The following is a 14,467-nucleotide window of genomic DNA, read 5'->3' as shown; positions in this document are numbered from 1 at the left end:
AATAGATAAATCTATAGCCAGACAGTTGTTATTTTCACACACGATGTTTTCTGACGATATAAAGAAGATGTCAAATTATTTTTGTGGACGGAGCTGGTGAAGTGAGAGTCGGGCTCGGTAACTATGGATTTTACATAGTGTCATAAGATATAAGATTTTGCAAAATTGCACCCATATAAACGGTTTCCTGAAACACGTTATGTTTGATTGTCCTCTTAATATTAAAACTGATCTTCCTCACAAACATTTGGAATATTTCCAAAATAAAAAAGTTGGTAAACGTGTTATCTTGGCCCCCTGGTGTTTTGATCATGATTTGCCTTTAAATTGCTGATAAATAAATAGAGTTATAATAAAAAAATATCAGTCACCCCTTTTTTTTAAATTGACAATGACAAAAATCTAAAGTATAGGATATGTGTAATTTGTGATGTTACGACAAAGCAAAATATGAACATAAAAGTGACTTCATGTGCATGAGTTCTATTTACTGTACCAATTTACAAAGAAAAAATACGTACTTTATTCGTTAACATACCTGACGATCATTGAAGTAAAATACCTGCCGTCATCCCTACTGCATAAATGGAACTTAAATAAAGACTACATGAAGTTGGTTATGAGGTTACGCTGTCGATACCGAGAGCCAAAATGAATTTTCCAGACATTGTATGACGGATGTAAGTGCTGATAGCTACACGCTATTATCAGCCTTATTGGGGAAATTTCCAAAAATATGTTCCTAATCCTCGTCGGCTTAGGGATCTCAGAGACTTATTCAGTCTCGTTCCTTCCCCTGTTTTTACCAGGCTACGAAAGAAGAAAATTTTAAATAAGTAGACAATACAATAAATTGAAGGAATTTTTGGAAGGACCACGTGCGCGGTCTCTATAATGGCGGATGTAGACCGATCAAATCGTTAAAATATTGAAAAATCCCAGGTATCAGTAGACATTATTCTATCAATAGATACATAATGTTTATTTATTTATTTATTTAATTATTACACTAATCTACCATTACAGGTTACTTAACCTAATGCGGTAGCTAGGACTAAATAAAGGTCTATGTATTTATGTGAACTAGGGTTTCAAAGATTGAATTATTATGCATATAGTTGCAGGTCTAAATTTAATGTATATTCATTGATAGCTTTGGTCTTATAGATCTTTCACATTGCATACCTATTATGCAGTTTTTATGCAAGTTTTCTGGGCTTTTTTATCCGAAATACTTTTGGTCTATGTAATGTTGCAAATTTAAGAAAAAAAAAATAGTTGCTAGTTGTTACAGATGAACCAAGGTAATAATTAACTGTGTCGTTCAGTAATTTTTTGTTATGCATAATTATAGATGAGATCAATGTGAACTACATGCAACTTTGGGTTGAGTTTCACTATGAATGTTTTGATTCTTCTTTGTTCCTTTCTTTCAAGAATGTACCGATTACGGTAACAATTGCATAAAAAAAACGTATTAGTTTATGTTTCTTTTATTTACTTGTGAAATAGTCGCGGTAGGTCTATATCAGACTTGAAAGGGAATAAAATGACTAATTTTGTGAAAATGATTTATTTTCGAAAAATCCTATTATTGCTCTGCCAAAAGTCTTAAGATAAATAACGTGATGTTTTTTGTGTAAATTGATGACCGTGCTGCCTACTACTCAATGGGTTGAAAATACACCTCATAATTGTATTACACGATGTTACGGATGAGTCCAAAAATTTAAAACTTGACTGCTCATGCCCCTTCCATAGTAGCGTTATGGTTTTTGTATATTTGTTGTATCATGTGTACGATAAGGTTCATGCAAAATTTGAACGAAATATATTCAGTAGTTTATGAGATAATTTGATATTTGTATATATATATAAAAGGCTCCTGCTCACCCCCTGTATCAAAAAGCGAGATAATAAGTAAAAAGTATGTTGACCGGACCTCTTGTTGATATTCTCTGAAAATTTGAATCAAATCTATCCAGTACTTTCCGAGATCTTTCCGGACATACATACAGACAAACAGACAAACAGACAAAAATTCTAAAAATCATATTTTCGGCATCGGAATCGTTCGTAGACCAACCTGCAATTATTCTTTTTTTTAAATATTCAATGTACAGTTTTCACTTTTCTACAATTTTATTATATGTATAGATAATATTTATATAAAACCATCCCTTTGCCTTTTACCGCGGACACATTACGTTAATTTCTTGACTTAAATTAGAATATTTCTAGGTTTTTTAATATGTAAAAAGGAAAATTCGTGTGTTTTTGCCAGTAAAAATCTGACGCATCATGCGTAGAAATTATTGCCTTTTTCAAAGCGAGAGGAGTCATATCATGATTTCCCATGCAAAAGAACAAAGAATTACACCAAGTTATAAAAATGAAAAATCCAAAATGGAAATAAAAGGTTTTACTAAAAACCTCGAAAATCTAAAACACAATTAAGTCTACCTTTCTGTTGCTTTGAAATAAGATATACCACCCTTCTTTAAAAGCACATCACCGTTATCTTTAAATAAAGTCGGAACCACAGACACTCCACTTATCTTCACCGCCTACAACCTCTTTAAATAAGAAGCACAACATGCTTAAGTCTTCTCTTTGAGTCGTTACCGCATCCATAACACATAAAGGGGTACTTGTACCATAAAAGGCTCTGAACACTGTACAATAGACCACACATGCTTACTTATCAACAGAACCTTATTCAGCAGAGTTAAGATCGATTTTCGTAATTCATTTATTCTAGTCAAGCGCTATCATGTGGTGTTCTGTACAATCAGCAACAAAAATGGGTTACAAATTATTACAATTTGTTTGTTGATACTTTAGGTGTTAGGCTTTGTCACCTAATATCCCACCAGCGATACATTGAATTCGATGTGCAGTTGTTTTTAAATCTGATTGTTACAAATTTTGTTCCTGACGGTACCCTCGTTCATTGCAAAAGGCGCTTCTTATCTCGTCTTCCAAGAATTCAAGCCCGTATCAACTTCGTATCAAGACTTAAAATAAAGTTGTCAGACCTAACTCTACACATCAATTTACAACAACCCAAAGGAAATGAAACAAAGGATTTTATTCCGAAGGTTTCTTTGCTAAACGTGCTTAATCTTCAATCTGTCCGAAAACGGTTTTCAAGCAAATTTGGGAGTTATTTCGGGAGTTTGTGTGTGTACGTTTTGGGAATTCTACCCATTTGTATATTGTATTTGCCAAGTTATTTAAGGATAAGCATATATGACATTTTGTTAGAAAATTATAAATCCCTTTAATTACATTTCCTTAACTACTAGCAGCTAAATATGATAAAGAATCTATATCTACTATTATTCTCTCTAACTTATACTGTCTACATACAGTCTACAATATTTCCATTGAAAATCGAGCACCTTCTTATCTCCAAAACAAAATGAAGTATTTTTAAACTGGTTAAAGATTATATCCCTGTAAAGATGTATTACATAAGATATAACCTCTAGGCTCTACGGCAAACATGCTCGGAATAACAAACCGCCATGACACATGACTTGCATATTACTACATATATGATCCAGTAATATTATTTACCGTTCTAGATATCAATCATAATGATAATAAACGAATCCCTTTTGAAGTAATTCGGGCATTGTATTCATTTTCGAGTGATTCGTATACAAACAGAGGAGTGACAATGAAATGGATGAATGATATTTTTTTTATATCTCCATTTATTGCTGGAAAAGTTGCACACACTAAAAAAATACATTTTATTTTTTGGACGAAATTGTTTGCTATTTTTTTATAATGTGGCATTAAAAATGCATACAATTAGTAAATAAAATTATTCGGCAAAACAACGTTTGCTGGGTCAAGTAGTTATATGTATATATTTAGAACATTTTGAGTTTACTAGTTATTCGTTGGTTTATTTTGACATTTTGGATTCATTATCACAAAGGAAGTCTTTAAGACTTGTTTTTATCACATCTTAAAAGAATTCATTCAACTGAAAACTTTCTTATGAAATACAAATATCATCGTTCAGACAAGATCATTAACAACTTCTGATAAATGTTTTCTCGTATAATTTATTCCATAAAACATTTGAATGAGGTTTATGCGGAGTTAAACAGAGGCCCGTCCGACGTGCGGGGCGTCTCTCATGTTGATGAGTTGATCTTACACCCGTCCTATACAGTATGTTGTTTATGCAGAATTATATTGAATGGAAAATTGATAATGTTGTGTCATTACAATGTTAAAGTGTTCTCTTTTATACTTAGTGAATTTTAGGTAAGTTCATAAAATCATTAGTATTGATATGAGGCATTTTCAGTAACATACAACAAATAAGGATGTTCAAAGTATGCAGGACGTCTATTTTAAACTGTATGCAAAAGTAAATACACAAAGCTGTATTTAGCCTTTATTTAAAACATTGCATTCGATTCGCAAAACATTTCATCGATACGCAATCTACGTAAATCACAGGCACTTAAATAAACAACCAAAAAAAATTAACAATCGATGTTTCCTAGCAAATAATAATAAAGTATAAAGTTACATACAAGCATACAAATATCGTTATGTATCCAAACGCTCACTCGATATATTTGTTTATTGATACACGTATCGATAAAAGTCTGCGTACACTCGTTACTCGACTCGACACCCCTAAGTAAACACTATTGATATCCATCGGGTTTATTGATTGTAAATATCAATGTTATCAACATTTTAATTGGTTTCTGTTGTATTAAAATGTTGCGGTATTAATAGGTTATGAATGTTATAGAAATCGAATGATTGAAATGCTTTGTAGAAGACATTATTTTATTTTTAGGGTTCCGTACGTCTGAATACAAAAACGGAACCCTTATAGGATCACTCGTGTGTCTGTCCGTCCGTCGCTTACAGTCAATTATCTCCGAATCTATTAGATCGATTAAGTTGAAATTTGGCAGACGAAACTACTGAACCTAAAATTTTGAAAAAAGTACAGAAATTAGTTTTCTCCTTATAGATTATAGGAAAACCTATAAGAAGTCCATGATATTAAAATAACATGGTAAATCACTCAATATTGTGCGTACCAACTTACATTTGCAGGTGGAATGTGTGGGAGAACATATTTTTAACTCCAAAAACATGATAGGTAACATCGTACGGAACCCTCTTCACGCGAGTTCAACTCGCACTTGTCCCCTTTTATAAAACCTTTTAAGTGCGATAGGCACTGGCGCATTTCTACTAATAGGCTAAAGGAATATTAATAATTTATGACTATTCCAAACGATACTTAACGGAGATTTTTATTTGAAACTGTTTAACGATCGCGGTCCATGACGTACAGTCTAGTAATAGACGTCCGGACAACAGCGGAGCCTTAGCATCAGGGTTCCGTTCTACGTATTGGTAAGGAAACACTGACACTCTTCTCAGATTTACACGAATCCTTTATTTACAAAATAGTGTATCGTAATTTAATATGATAAACGCGTGCTAGTCACAGAATCTAATTATTCTTACAAGTGCTCGGTGTGCTCACCACCTTACCGAAGCAATGCGGCTGTAACATCAATCAAATCGCTCTATTAAGCCACTATCCCCCCTGACTAATTCACTAGAGTAAAAATCTTCATGATAGGTAGATCGTCTCAGAAAAATATTCACCATCCATCAAAATCAAATACAAAACATCCAATAGGCACTCAATTCTCAATCTAAATGTAAACCTAACACACAACCTGACATTCGTATCGTCAATACCATTAAGCCGAATCGATTAAATGACTTAGCTACTTGATATTCAAAGCATCTCGATACTCGATATAAGCGAATCGATAGACATGTGATGATTGGACACGTGTTGGCTTATCATGCGTGAGTATACTGTGAACATTATGTATCGACATTGTTTGGCTGTAGATAGACAAATGATCTTCTTGGTAAATAAAAAATGAAAAGATTAAGGTTTTTGTGAGTCACAGTACAGAGTAGAATAAAAGTTTACAAACGTGTTTATATTTTATTGTCTGTTGGAGCATTTTTAAGGGTTAAAGGTAAAAGGCCTAAAAGACTATGACTGAGGCATCCGTCCGTTTGTCAATAATCTTTATCTCAGGATTCAAAGTAGTGCTAAAAAAGTGTCTTACACCATATTATCTTTACCCTATTTGTACGAAACTCTCAGGTCACCTCACTCGATTTTCACTTGACTGCCATTGCAGCCGGTTAATCTATTAGAAGTAAACAATAAAATATAAATATGTATATGAATTTTCAGTTCAACATAATTTACTACATCACGTTGTACAAACATGCTACAACATATTTACATATAGGCAATACAAAATCCGAAACAAAATAAATCTAATACCTTCATACCAGCTATCGAGAAATACGATAGAATATACAAGACAATTTGTACACTCTGCAGAATATTGCGTCATAAATGCAGAAATCCAGAAATCCACTCGGGAACTATCCGAGGCGCAACTAAACTGGAACGTCATTTGATCCGATATTCATCTTTTGTTTTACTTAGTAAGATATCTTGTAGATTGAGGCTTTACAACGAATTTAGATTGCCTAGTTTATTATTCAATCTTTTAATGTTGATTTCGAATGAATTAAATATTTATTTCTGCGAAGACTAAATAGTCTATAAATTAGTATTAGTATTAGTATTGAATATTTAATTTTAATGGTAATTACTATGAGGGAGGAACTCGTGGCTAAATCTATAACCGCATAAGTGAGTCGATCACAGGTTAGGCTTCTCTTGACACGGTTGGTCCGAAGATGGGTGACAATCTTTGTCATAACGAGTTCCTCCGTGTTTCGGAAGCCACGTTAGATTGTGGGTTCCGGCTGTTATTCATACATCTTTGACAGTCGTTTGAGAGGCAGTCAGAAGGTAGGTAGAATTAGTTGTTTATTTATGTGGACTTTAGATGATATTCGGCCTAGTATGAATTAATGACTATATTTTGATATGATCTGTACTATACAAGTCACTTGATAAACTTAATTACATGATTCTTGTAAAATTAACACAGATAAAATACAACAGTAATTGATGCATTACTACCAGCCATTCAAAAACTCCTCAACAAAAACAATTAAACATCCATAATTACTGGAAATCATCTCGAATTTCCAATTCCCTTGTATGCTTCAACAAACTAATTATAACTCAATACACATACCTAATGGCAACATAAACAACGAGGATTGTCTAACATTGTACATGAACATTTTAAACAAAGTTTAATTAAATGTAAACACTCTTCTTGATGATTAACATTCTTAGACGAGTAATAGACTGCCGATGTTTTAATTACATTGAAGAGTTTGTACGAAACGTGATGACATCGTTGTATTAATAGCAGGTATTGGAAACGTAACAAAGCGATTTTGCCGTATGCGGTATCATTATGCTTGGGTATATTACTTCCGAATATTTCTTTAACCTGGGGCCTACCATTACTTTAAAACTGTTCTATTGCAGTTTTGAAAGCAAGATATACACGGCAAACAGCGGCTTCTATCACAACCGCAAGACTACAACAAAACAGAGTTAGTCTAAGCGAAAGAACATGGCTGATTGAAAACTCTTTATTAAAAGACAGAATTTTTAATAACTTTGTCATTCGAAGTTTCATGAATATAAAGCTTAGGTTGTTTCAATGATTCTCAAGAATTGTTTACTGCAACTTCACCGTATATATTCTTCGCTTAAATATGTTAAAACATTCATGAAGTTACAGTGTGTATAATATCCAGATTTTCTTCTACCACTTGAGGTTTCGCATAGCCAATGTACAAGATGGCTTATTTTTGAGAACATTTCTACTAAATTAAATTAAAAGAGTTCATTATATAGTGATTTCTAATTACTCCGTTTTTGACACTAATCACGGTCTGTTTAAAATATTTCTTTTTAAAAATCAGAAAAGTAAACGCCCGATTGAACATTCCATGAATACTCATTTTGATGGACGTTTTTTGACGTAAATAAACGTTGTACTTTAAGGAAATAACCTTGGCCGACTTTCACTGAAATATTTTACAAATTATATTTCTACTTAAATATTTAAATTTCATTTTCTCGACGTTCAAGACTCTTCAACGTTCGCGATCAGGGTAAATGGATAAATGAGTAGCTTGCGAACTCATTTTAATGAACCTTCATGAATTTATTTTTTTAACGTTTTAATTGAAACGATTTGTGTTAACTCAACCAATCAGGGGCGAGTTAATGATGCTGATGGGGCTGTTCTGATTTATATAATATTTTCCTCTAACAATATTTTTATACAGAAGCCCAGTGGGTTAAACAAGGTTAATTAAGATGAAGGTACTTACAATAAAGAGTGTTCTCATGAATAAACCCTTTGTCAATGTATCTGTGTGCATTTGCGACGGTCTCCGTACAACACGCCTACACAGCTTTGCAAACAGGCTAGCTTATTGATAAATAGCAAATATTCATAACTTTATATTACAATCCTCAAAACCCATTTATTGCGTGTAGTTGTGATCGCTTCTCCGAGCAGAAATATTCACAATATTCAATATTGAAATACCTTTCCGAAAAAGTCAGGTAACTTCACGAAATATTACATTAGAGTTATACAAGTAGGTAAAAGCAATACACTATTTATGGTAAATTTGTATGTTTTAGATTTTTGAAAAATAAATTAACTACTAGCTACACCCACTGATGGTTCCTTTTACTTCTAATAATAAACGTACATACATTCAAATCTCTTTAGTCCCCCTACCCAAATCACATTACGATGTATGGAAATAACAGATCAAAATAAATATTATTTCCATACACATCAGTATTTTCTATTAACATTAACAATTGCCGACCTGTCACTTACCTAAAGGCACAAAACAATTACGCACCAGAGCAGTAATGACGTCACAATACTCAATACATGCACTATCGGATTAATTGCAAGCTTTGTGTACCCGTCGAAAGCCATGTTGTTAGTTTTACACCGGCCAACAAGTTTAATTAAATGTTGGCCGTTTGTGTCCCTTTGGAACTGGGATATTGGAAGAGTTCGGTATTTTGTCATTGAAAGTTTCAGGTGTATGAGGATTTAGTTCTAGCGATGGAGTTTTTACGTTGTATTGATGTGATGTGACATTTGAGTAATGGGTTTTGATAAATGTGATCAGGTTACTAGCAATTATGCCTGATCAGACTTTTCAGAGAGACTTGTGACACGAATATATTTTTTGAAGAACGTTTATATTTTTAGACACAGAAGCGCTATTTAGTATTTAACCAGGGTCAGTTTGCGCACATTGCATATCTTTAGTGATATGACTGATGAATGAGAGATTTTATTTCAAATTCGAATGTCTGGATGACTACCCGAAAAATTAAAGAACTATAAATATAGTTAACTAGCTTTTCGCCCACGCTTTGCCCGCGTCGAGGTCGGTTATACCGCATTTCCAAGAAAACTGTTCAAAAGTCCGGGATAAAAACTATTCTATGTTCTTTCTCAAGGTCATCAGTTCAGTGGTTTAGACGTGAAAGCATAACAGACAGACAGAGTTACATTCGCATTTATAATATTAGTAGGGATTGATAAGCACTTCTTATCAATTTCAAGAAAAAATCGCTCTAACAAAATCTTCGTCCCAGCACACTGCCCGGGAGTATCCCAAAAACCTATCGATACATTCTATTATGTATGGTAACACGGTGAAAATGAACACAACACGTGGGTAGCGACCGAAGCGAATTGGATCACGCGCCAAATCTCCTCACAGTTTGTTTTGGCATTTACTTCCGAACCTTTACTGGTTTCCTTTTTCGCTTTTCTGCATTTTATCCTGTCTTGTGTATGTATAATTTGAGATTCTCGTCATCTCAATTGTCGATTTTGGACAGTAATATGTTTTAGACATTGATTGAATTTTTGATACGGAATAAATTTGGTGCAATTCTAAGTACGAAACTAGTTTTTTAATCCTAATAAAACCTGTGTAATGAAGTTGACGTAGCCTTTCAAACTAAAATTTAAGAAGTGTTTGTAAAAACATGGTAAGAAACTGTCAAAAGGACATAACATTTAGTAACTTAAAATATGGCAAGACGCAAATATACACAAAAGATACATTTCATTTTACAGACAATGATATCGCATCTCTTTTAAAAGAAACCGAGGTATTTTTATCTCGGGAATGTTATTAGCACTCGTAAGTACTTTTGCTGAAGAAGGTACAATTTAAATAAAGAGCGGTAGAGATGTTCGTGTGAGATTAGTTTTTTTAAGGCCAGGTTTATGAAATGTCGAATAGGATCTCTACAAGGTCAATGACACTTTAGAAAAAGTAAATTTGAAATATGGATTTAAATCTTCCGAAATACGATATTAAGAATGCATTTAATAAGGGTCATAGCACTTTAATCATAGTTGTACGACACCTGGTGTTTATAAAAAAAACATACTGATCAATACAAAACCTCATCTTCGAAGTTGTTTGTAGTTATGCAAATATTTCATGAAAAATTAATGATATTGACAAAAAATTGTCGTCACCCCTGATTATTTTGTACCTTAAGAAGTACCAAAATTCAAAACTCGAAACTAACTTCAATATTACGACAAAGAAAATATTCTTTAAACCACCTTATAATTCATCACATTCCTTCGCTTGGAATGAAAGCCGCAAACAACGTCGGCATGCGTTCATAACGTTAATGTTTAATTCATCTAGTTTAGCGAGATTATGCCGCCATCAAAGGAGCTCGCAAACACCATGTCACACCCATGAATATTACATTAAAGCACGCCCCACCTGCAATGTTGGCAACCCCTGAATACCCTCCGTATAAGTCCTGATTGAAATGGCTGAAAGTGCAGGGGTTAACCACATAAGGTTTAACTTCAAAATCTTCTGCCTGTATGCTCGTCACATCTTTGTTGATTAAATGGGACGTGCTTAGACTTAATTGAGTCTACGTGAACGACTTGCTATATTTTAATTTGAGTTTTAATTAAGCAATGAATATTAGATTATAATCTAAACAACGTAACATTTTTGCTTTAAAAGCCGTGACAAACTCCAAGATTGACAATTTTTTTATTCGAATACCTACTTGCTTAAGTTATGTCTTAGAGCATTTCATTTATAAAACTTTGTAAAGAAATCTCGTATCAGTAAGTAGCAATATGAGAATTTCGCGTTTGCCATCGGCGATAAGATACTTCGGAGCTTCGCAAAGCGTCACCAACATTGAAACCCTCTTCGCATCAAAACTCCGTACGGTAACCGTTAAACCCCTCGGGACACCACTTCGGACGTTAATACGAACATTATATTTACACAACAAAAGTAATTTTCGAAGTTCAAACTTCATATGATTATTATATCCTGATATAAATAAAATGTTAGCTCAGAATTTGGTATGAATGTGTAATACGTCGTTAACTAAAATAAGGTGGACAATGTTATGAAATGTTATTGTTAAAGGAAGTTTGTTTATAATTTATAATGAGGTCTATTCTCCGAGGCTTTGTATATGAAGATGTGTAGGAACCATTACCGCTACAACAACGACTAGTACCTATCGCTTTACTTCGCCCACAGTGGGTTTGGCCATAGAGATCTATAACGGGTATCTCTACTGATGTCGTCGTTATATTGACGCTAACTTTCACGTCAAAAATTATTATGAGTTATAGATAATTTTTTTAACATAACAAACCGGTTGGATATTTAAAACGATAGAATATTTTCACAACATAAAGACTTAGCCAATACCACAAAAATAAATGGACAATATTCTTACTCAAACAAGTAGCCAGGCAGTATAAGATTATAATTTACAATGTAATCTTACGAAGTAAACCAGCGACCGCAGTACTAATGAAGTGGTTCAAACTTAATATTATGAAACTCTAAAACTGATGCCTCAGACTAAATTATACAGTTTGATGAAATTTTCTCAAGCTCCTACGTACATCTCATCTTGTTAAGATATCAAAGTAAATATACAATATTCACAGCGTTGCTCAAATAAATTCATTCTATCATAAATCTCAATTGCTGCTAACTTTGTTTACTTCTCAAAAACAAAACAAATAGTCTTGAGAATGTTTTCGGCATCACTTTCTTCTTCATTACTATATACATATTACTATCCTTGTTTCTCATGTGAGTCATCTTGGACCGCGACGTTCAGGCGCTGTGTAGGCGCCCCGTAGTCTGGACACACGGTTACCTAAAAAAACAAATAGTAGATTTTGAATTTTGAATCGTATTACAACGCAATTAGGTCCATAATACCAAGTTCACTAAAGTTACTTTCTCCGTGATGTCAGCGCAGAATTACGTCATTCACTGTCTTGGCAAATTCAACCAGTATAACATGACCTATTGGTTATAACATAGTATTAACAATTTAAGTTCATATAAAATAGTTGGCTTGTTTTCCAGAAAATAGGCCCAAGGTTGTGTTCTCGTTGTATCGAAGAGTAATGTCATTTGGAGGTTGGTCAAAATATAATAGATCAAGGCTATGTGCCTTGAGCTACTGTACTCTATAGAAAGTGGAATCTTGGCTCGGTATATAACCTCTTTTAAAAGTAGTTTATGGGCAGTAAAGCTGGCATTCAAGAATGTAGCGACATACTTATTAATCTTTAAGGATGGATTTAACAGACCCAAACTCACACATTAAATACTGTTTTTAATAGATTTTTTATACCATTTACAAACAACAAGGAAATTATCAATTTAATGCGTCATTCCATAAATCATTGCAAATATACCAAGACCATATTATTTTTATTAATATTTTACAACAATTTTTTTTTTGCTGTCTGGCCCTACTCAATCCCTTAAACAATAAATCCATCAAAACTTAAATTTTCTAATCTACGAACAACGAAAGTTTACCGAATTATAATAAAGCTTTGTTATTCTAATCAGTTCTAGACAAAATCTACTCTGACAGACAATCAATTCCCAGAATTATTTCGTTTATATTAAATTTATTTAACTTTTTTGACGTTAACCTAGTTTAGTTATCCTAGAATTATATTTAAAATTAGCTGTTGCCCGCGACTTTGTCTGCGTGATTTTCAAGATGTGAAAAACAATGAAGTTTAATAAAAACGATAATCGCAAAAATGTAACGCAATATTGAGAAACATACATATTTTTTACATTTAGAGTTCCCCAAGCACTGTCAGATGTTTGAATGAAACACTTTTTAACTATCACACACACTATCCTGGTATCAAATATTTCACTGCTGTTTTAATGCTTTTTTCTTATTTTACCTCAAAGTGGGGGCTTTATAACTTTGACATATCTGCCTGTCTGTGACATCATAGCTTCCGAACGGATTGAGCTATTTCAATTTAGATTGTTTTGTATTAAAAGTCAATTATATTTTCTTTAGACACGTTTGAAAAGATAGAGCCGTTTAAAAATTTGGGGCTGCAAGTAGGAAAGAATAACAGAAATAGAATATTGAAGACTTAATCAAGCAAGTTCTTAGTTTCCTTCGATGATAAAATTGGTGGTAGAAAAATGTATTTGGTAATCCGATTGCCAAGCTAGAGTATAACTGAGACTTAGCGCTTCTTTATCTTAAACCGGAACCATATTACTGAGGCCCCGGTGTCTGTTCGTCTGTCTGTCTGTCACCTGGCTGTATCTCAAGAACGGTGATAGCCAGACAGTTGTAATTTTCACACACGATGTTCTCTGACAATATAAAGAAGATGTCAAATTATTACTGTGGGTGGAACTGGTGCAGTGAGAGTTTGGCTCGGTAACTGTGGATTTTTATATAGTGTCATAAGGACAGATGAACCAAGGTAATAACTTTGTTGTTCACTAATTTATTGTTATGCATAGGTATAGATCCTACTACTATTATAAAGGCGAAAGTTTGTAAGTATGGATGTATGGATGTTTGTTACTCTTTCACGTAAAAACTACTGAATGGATTTGAATGAAACTTTACCACAATATAGCTTATACATCAGAATAACACATAGGCTATACTATATGAAGCTGAAGAGTTTGTTTGTTTGAATTCGCTAATCTCAGAAAGTACGGGTTGGAATTAAAAAAATATTTTTCAATTCTGAGTTGAATAGACCATTTATCGAGGAAGGCTTAAAGCTATATAACATCACGCTGCGACTAATAGGAGCGAAGATACAATGGAAAATTATTCATTTTGGGGGCTTCTGTTGCGTGCGCTGCGAAAACGGTTCAAGATCATCTAACCACGTGGACGAAGTCGCGGGCAACAGTTAGTGAGATAATAAATAATAAATGCGGACAACATCACATACATTGTTCTGAACCCAAAGTAAGTTGCTTAAGCACTTGTTTAATGGAATTCAGATACAACGAAGGTACCAGAAACACCCAGACCCGAGACAATGTGGAAAATAAATGTGATTTTTTACATTGA

The sequence above is a fragment of the Trichoplusia ni genome, chromosome 7, assembly GCF_003590095.1.
Source record: "Trichoplusia ni isolate ovarian cell line Hi5 chromosome 7, tn1, whole genome shotgun sequence".
Classification (NCBI taxonomy): domain Eukaryota; kingdom Metazoa; phylum Arthropoda; class Insecta; order Lepidoptera; family Noctuidae; genus Trichoplusia; species Trichoplusia ni.
The sequence above is the reverse complement of the archived record's forward strand: the minus strand, read 5'-3'. Positions refer to the sequence as shown.